The following is a 7,411-nucleotide window of genomic DNA, read 5'->3' on the forward strand; positions in this document are numbered from 1 at the left end:
AGTGGCAGGGGCTCAAACACCTGGGCCACCTTCTGCTGCTTCCCCAGATGCATCAGCAGGAAGCTGGATCAAAACGGAGCAGCTGGGACATGAGCCAGCACTCCAATCTGGGGTGAAGGCATCACAAGTGTTGGCTCAACCTGTGCTTTGAAGATACATCCCTTGCTGCAGTTTTTAAAAAACTTATTTACTTGAAAGGCAGAGTGACAGAGAGAGAGGAGAGACACAGAGAGATTCTTTCTCTCCATCCATTGGTGCATTCCCCCAAATGCCCTTAACAGCCAGGACTGGGCCAGGCCAAAGTCAGGAGCCAGGAATTTTATCCAGGTCTCCCACGTGGGTGGCAGGGACTCACTTACTGGGGCCATCATCTGCTGTCTTCCAGGACGCACATTAGCAGGAAGCTGGATCAGAAGCAGAGGAACCGGGACTTGAGCCAAGCACTCACACATGGCATGTGGGCATCTCAAGCGGCGGCTTAACCCTCTGCGCCTCAACACCCTCCCCTCCCATTGTAGTTTGAGGCCTTCCTGCCCCATTGGATAGTAAATTCCATAAAATAATTTGAATGTCTCCATTATCTTGCACAGTGCCTGGTGTAATTAAGAATGGATGGGTGGGTGGCTGAATGGCTACATGGACAGTTGGATGGAGGCATGGATGGTTAGGTGGATGCATGGACGCTTGGATGGGTGCATGGATGCTTGGATGGGTGCATGGATGGCTGGATGGGTGCATGGATGGTTGGATGGGTGCATGGACAGATGGGCTTGGAAATAAAGGAGCATGGGTTTTCCTTGTGGTTCCTTATCCTTTGACTTGAATGGAGCAGGATGTTGGAGTGGGAACCATCCTGTCCTTCAGGAAGCTCCTAATGCCATTCATTCTCTGTATGAAGTTAAACTTCAAAGGCATGAGCCACTCCTTAGTTCCACAGATAAAGTCACCTCCCACGGTTACTCAATATCACATGCTTTCATCCAAAAAACGCTCATGACGTTTTTCCTGTGTGCCAGGTTCTCTGCCCTCTGCCTGGAATCACAACCCGAATCCTTGCCTTGGCCCGGGGGGTTCCCAGGAGCAGAGAGCTCCCAGAGGGACCAGCTCTTCTCCCCTGGACATCAGCGCTTTCCCTGCAGCAACCAGGCGGCCCCGGGGCAAGCAGAAGAATCTCCTCCTTGGCAGGGAGTCCGGGCTCCCTGCCCAGTGGTCACTTAATGTGGCAAATCTGGAGCTTTTTGTAGGAGCCTCAGGTCGTGGGTGGAGGTGGGCAGGGCAGCAGCCCCCACTCTACGCTTGGCACTCGGACCGTGCAGAAAGTCCTGTGCACACGCTGTCTGCTCCAACACAAGCTCCACAAGGCAAAGGACCTGTCTGTTTGCTATTATACATCAAGCACCTACAGCCGCACCTGAGCAGGCTGGGCCCCCAGCGGGTGTTTGTGGAATGAGTTTATGAACGCCTTGGTCTTTGCCAGTGAAGGCTCCCCTGCTGGGAATGTCTTCAACCCCTTACTCCACCAGCTAGACTGAGCCCAGGCACCTTCTCCCCTAGGAGGTCTTTCCGGAAGCCCCGGGGTTGCACCAGATACCCCTCCTCTGGGTTTGGGTTTCCTGGCTCCTTTATCCCTAACCACCGAGTACTGCAGTGATCTGCGGGGGTCTCCTCCTGCAGCGGCCTTTGGGGGCCACACGCCATCCGTCCTCACACCCTCTGTTCCTTGGCAAGGTGACTGCCACAGAGAAAGGACTCTGCGCAGATTTGTTAAGTGAAACTGAACAATCCTACATGGATGCAGACCGGATCATACAAACGCCATCGCTGATGCGTGCAGTCAATCCACAGACGCTGACCGAGTGCCAAGCACTGTGCTAGGTGCTGAGACCCGGCACGGAGCCTAATCAACAAAAACGATGGGGAAGGGAGTACTTATCCCCTAGACATGACCCAGATGCTTCCCCGGGCTGCGTACCTGATGGGAGGGCCCGTATCCAACATAGCATTGAGGTGTCAGCAGGAAAATTCAGGGCCCCAGGAAGTAAGCGGACTCTGTTCCTGGGGTCCCGTGACCCCAGCTATCCAGGGGGATGTGTGTGGGCTCCCATGAGAGAGCCTGACACATCTTTATTCAGGCTCCTCTGAAATTGCCTGCACATTCTAAAATCTCAATAATTTGCCGAGAAACATCGCAAACAGCATTAAGGTTTTCAAGGCTTAGAAAAACACTTCACAATTGTACAAAATGCATTTGTATTTAAGATCCCATGATAAATAAAAAAAAAAAAAAAGCCCAATTAGCTTTCGATTGGGCTGAAATTGCACGTGCCTCTCAATGCCATCTATGGGTTTTCTTTGATTTTATCCACTGCCTGCGTCCCGTGGAACTCACGGAGCCATTCTGTTGTGGTGCATGGCGGTAGTAGGTGCTGAGGAAAATAAAGATTAATGAGCTGTGATCTGGACCTTAGTGGGGGAGCCTGGGGCACGGCTGGCCTACTGCACGCGGGGGATGGAGAACACCACGGCCAAGCATGCCCAGTGCTGCAGGAGCATGGAGGACCCATGCCTTCACCTTGCCCCTGCACAGAGATCAGGGAAGGCTTCCTGGAAGTGGTGACCCTGGGGCTAGACCTGAAGTGCTGGGTAGAGTCTGAGAAACAATGAAAAAAGAGAAAGGGATAGGCCAGAGAGAAGGCAGCGCCCTGGGCACAGGGATGGGGAGCCCAGGGCCTGTGCGGGAACAGAGGGAGGGAACAGGATACGAGTGACAACCAGGTCCTGCTTTATTCTGGAGGTCATAGAGATTAGAGTTAGAGCTCACACCTTGTAAAATCTAGGGTGACTTTATGTATATGTTATACAAAAGGACAAACTTTGTAACACGCTGTCACCAAAAACGGGAAAAAAGACCAATACATTATTTGCCTTTCAAGGAGTGTTTTTTAAACAAAGTCAGATCCTTCTTTAAAAAAAAAAAAGTATTTTATTTATTTGAAAGGCAGAGTTACAGAGAGAGGGTGAGCGACAGAGAGAGAGAGAGAGAGCTTCCATCCACTGGTTAAAATAGCTTTAATGGCCAAGGCTGGGCCAGGCCAAAGTCAGAAGCCAGAAATTCATCTGGGTCTCCCATGTGGGTGGCAGGGGCCCAAGGACTTGGGCCATCCTCTGCTGCTTTTCCCAGGTTCATTAGAAGGGAACTGGATCAGAAGTGGAGCAGCCGGGACTTGAACCAGGGCACATGGGTTAGAAGTATCACAGGAGTGGCTTAAGCGGCCACACCGCAGTGTGTGCTCTGAGGCAGTGGGTGCCCAGCTAAGCATCTGATAGGCGTTGTCACAGTGACGGGAGCTCACACAAACAATGCGAAGATTCACGACGCAGAGGTTTATGTGACTTTTTAGCCTTAGCATAGATCAAAAACCTTAGTTGTGCATACTCCTTAGCCCAACAAGATTTTTTAGCAACGAATCTTAAAGAAACAACCAGGAACCCATTTGAATGTATGCACAGAGGTGACTATTGCAATGTTACTTACACAGAATTATCAGAAGCAACTTAAGTGTCCAACATGGGGCAGGGTCCCTTATAAAATTGCATAAAATTTAAAAAAAAAATGCAGGGCTGAGGCTGTGGCGTAGTGGGTTAAGCCGCTACCTACAGCACCAGCATCCTGTATGACCTCCGGTTCCAGTCTCAGCTGCTCCACTTCCCATCCAGCTCCCTGCTAATGCGCCTGGGAAAGCAGTAGAAGATGGCCCAAGTGCTTGGGCCCTGCACCTGCGTGGGAGACCCAGAAGAAGCTCCTGGCTCCTGGCTTCGGATTGGCTCAAGTCTAGCTGGTACAGCCATGTGGGGAGTGAACCAGCAGATGGAATAAATGGTCTCTCTCTCTCTCTCTCTCTCTCTCTCTCTCTCTCTGCTTCTGCCTCTCTGCAATTCTGCCTTTCAAATAAATAAATATTTTAAAAGCATATAAATCTCAGCTATGTAAAGAAAATGTACAAAATGAAACATGTCAAACAATGTTACCAGTAACTAGCAGTGGCCTCTGTGAAAGTCAGAGGTGACTCCTCCCATAACATGTTCCAAATTCTGTGCATTTGAACACCTCCTTCTTGAAGTCAGAAAATAAAAACAAGAGTACTTCAAAAAATTTGCAGAAAAATGGAATTCAAAGATAAAATTACCTTGGCACACAAAAAAGTTGAGATCCAGGCATAATTTTTTCACAATATACATGAATATTTTGAAAAGACCCTGAATATGCATGGATTTCAATCTTTTTCCACCAAAATAAACAGCTTTAATTCTATTTTCCATGATTGTTTTGAAGTACTCTTGTATGGTCAAAAAAAAATCCATCTTATATCTGTCAAACAAATGTATTTATTTGAAAGGTGGAAAGGGAGAGAGAGAAGGCTCTCCCACCTGTTGGTTCACTCCCCAAATTCCTGCAGCAGCCCAGCCTTGGTGGGAACTCGGTCCAGGGCTCCCACACGGGTGGGGGAGAACCAGCCAGCTCGGTTCCTCCCTGGGCGCACGTGAGCAGGGAGTGGGGTTGGCAGTGCAGCCAGCACCCAAACCCAGGCACCCTGATAGGGAGTGTGGGGTCCCGAGCAGCTGCTTCAGGTCGGCTCGCCAAGACACCACCCTGTATCTGAACCACACTCAGGTCTCCTGGGTCAACCTGGACCGGCGGAGCTGACGTCACAGCCAAAATCACCTGGTGGCCGCTGCAGCCGGCCCATCCGCGGAGGAACTGGCCTGAGCACGCGGCTGGCACAGAGACTGGCGCCAAGTCTGAATTCCGGTCATTCTGCGTTCCTCGCAGCCCGCCACTCCTAGGTCCCAAGACAGCAGAATCATTTATCCTAAAATGCACAATGGAACGAGAGGTGTTCTTGTTGTTTGTCAGATTGACACATCTGCTAAATCTCGCTATCTCGTTCTTCAGTGTGGTGGGGAGCTCCCCAGTGGAGGTGGGTGTGGAGAGAAGGCAAAGTCCAGAAATCCCGGCGGGATCTGGGAAACCAACGCCTGCCTCCATGCAGAAACGCCCGCCCGTGAGATCGCTGGGCCTACTCAGAGGAATTAGCGTTAAAGCTAATAACCCAATTTGGAAGAATTTAAAGCTCTTTTTGGGGGGAAGTTTTTGACTCAATTGGGCTCATTATAGATGGGTGTAAAGTGTAACAATTTGTTCTTGAAAGCTAGCGTTATTGTCGGCAATAAAGATAGGAAGTGGAAAGAAGTTGGGGATATGGAAGGCAGATTTATTCCTCGTCTCCCCCAGACGCGTTGCGGGTCCCTGGCTCCGTCGACTCTCACGGAGCTCCCGCAATGAGATGCCGAGCGTGCACTTGGTTATGATAAATGGCCTGTAATTGTGAATCTGATATTGGTTTTCAATATTGAATTTATCATTCTGTCCTCTTAACAGATATTAAATACCTTTAAGAATTTATCCATTCGCCCGATCCATCTGTGATTTTTCAATATGTAAAATTTATTAGTTTCCTAGTTTTGTGAGATTTTAACTGCCGACAACATCATTAATAACGCTGAGTAATGGAGCTGACCTCTTTCAAACCCCGTTCCCTTCCGCTAATCCAGAACATTCAAATTGAATCAAAATGTATTCGATTAAAAAAAAATGTATGCGACTTAGGGACCTGAAAAGACGCCAAGCGCGGCGGCGGGGCGGGAGTGGGGGCGGTGCCAGCCGCGCAGTCACCGGCTCGGCCTCCACCTGCAGCCCTGGCAGAAGGGCCGGGCCGAGCCGCCCACGCCCCCTTCCGTAGGCTGGGCCGGCTCAGCGGCCCTCCTCCACGTCCTCTCCCTCCTCTCTCTTCAGTGCCCAGTGAGGGACCATGAGAATACCGCCCCCTAGCGGAGGGCACTTGGAGCTGCTAACCGACAGCTTGCAGGCTGCACCCTCGGCGAGCTCCGGCCTGGACGGCGCTGTGGCTGCCCCGGAACTCCGCCACCAACCCACCCCAAGCTCGGCTGGCGGGGATTCCTGCCCTGGGCGTCAAGGTGGGGGAAGGCAGCAAGATGGGCCTTACCCTGACGCTGGGCCTCCCACGCGGGGTCTCCCAGGACGGCGGTGCGTAGCTCAGGAGTCTGGGCTGGCCATTTGTGGGGGGTCTTGGTGTTTTTTAAACCCAGCCTTCCAGGTGAGTTCTCTTCCTTCCGGTAAAAGCCGTCTGCTAAGTGGCCACTTAGAGACACCAAGCCTGTGGGTCTGAGCCCAGGGCGGGGCTTGCTGAGCCAGGAGCCCAGAGGGCGCTGGAGCCCCGCCCGGGCCCGGGGGTACCCAGGGAGCAGGGAGTCCCTTGGGGCCACTGACCGAGGAGCATGGAAATTTCGCCGCCTTTCCCGCCCCTCGGGCCTGTTTCAGATTCCAGCAGCAGCCCCACTGATGTTCAGTCCACAGAAAAGCAGCGTCCTTGGAAATGTTTGTCTATGTAAGAGTTCTGGGCCCAGATCAAATCTGGGAGGGAGCAGGTCTGCCACGTGGGTGCAGGGGCCCAAGCACTTGGGCCGTCCATGCTGCTTTCCCAGGTGCATTAGCAGGGAGCTGGATCAGAAGTGGAGCAGCCGGGACTCCAAGCGGAGCCCTTATGGGATACCGGCACTGCAGGTGGCGGCTTTAACTTTAAGCCATAGCACCGGCCTCCAAATAAGTAAATCTTCAAAAAAAGAGAAACAAACAAACAAATGAAGGAGGGATGGAGGAGAGAGAGAGAGAGAGAGAGAAGAAATAGGATAAATCTTATGAAGCAGGAGGTCATTGAGAAGGAGCATGAGAAAAGGCCGAGAGAGACGTGGGGGGGAGGGGGGGTCAGGAATTACTACTTTATTGTCAGCCTTTCAAATTAACCCTGCCAGGGATTAGCATGCTGCTTCGGGACGCCCACAACCCGTATCGGAGTGCTGGGTCAAGTCCCCGCTCTGCTTCCAGGTCGGTTTCCTGCTGCTGAGCATCCTGGGAAACAGCGGTGATGCTTCAGGTACTCGGGTCTCTGCCACCCACGTGGGAGACCAGGATGCAGCTCCCGGCTGTGGCCCGGCCCGCCCTGGCTGTTGCAGCCCTGTGGGGAATAAGCCAGAGGATGGAAGAGTGCGCTCTCTCTCTCTCTCTCTCTCTCCCTCTTTCTCCCTCTTTTTCTTTGTCTTTTCCCTCCATCTCTGTCACTACCTTTCAAATTGATAAATCTTTTTTTTAAAGAAAGCAAACTTTGCAAGGCACAATCCCGAAGTGGAGCCAACACGAAAGAGAGAGAATTAAGTGAGAGGAGTCTGGGTGACACAGGGATCCGACTGGCGGACGAGACCTGTGAGGAGCATCTGTCATCCTTGGATTGACTGAAAGATGAACACGCAGGGGGCCTTGGTGGTCCAGAGGATG

This window comes from Oryctolagus cuniculus, chromosome 12 (genome assembly GCF_964237555.1).
Source record: "Oryctolagus cuniculus chromosome 12, mOryCun1.1, whole genome shotgun sequence".
Classification (NCBI taxonomy): Eukaryota; Metazoa; Chordata; class Mammalia; order Lagomorpha; family Leporidae; genus Oryctolagus; species Oryctolagus cuniculus.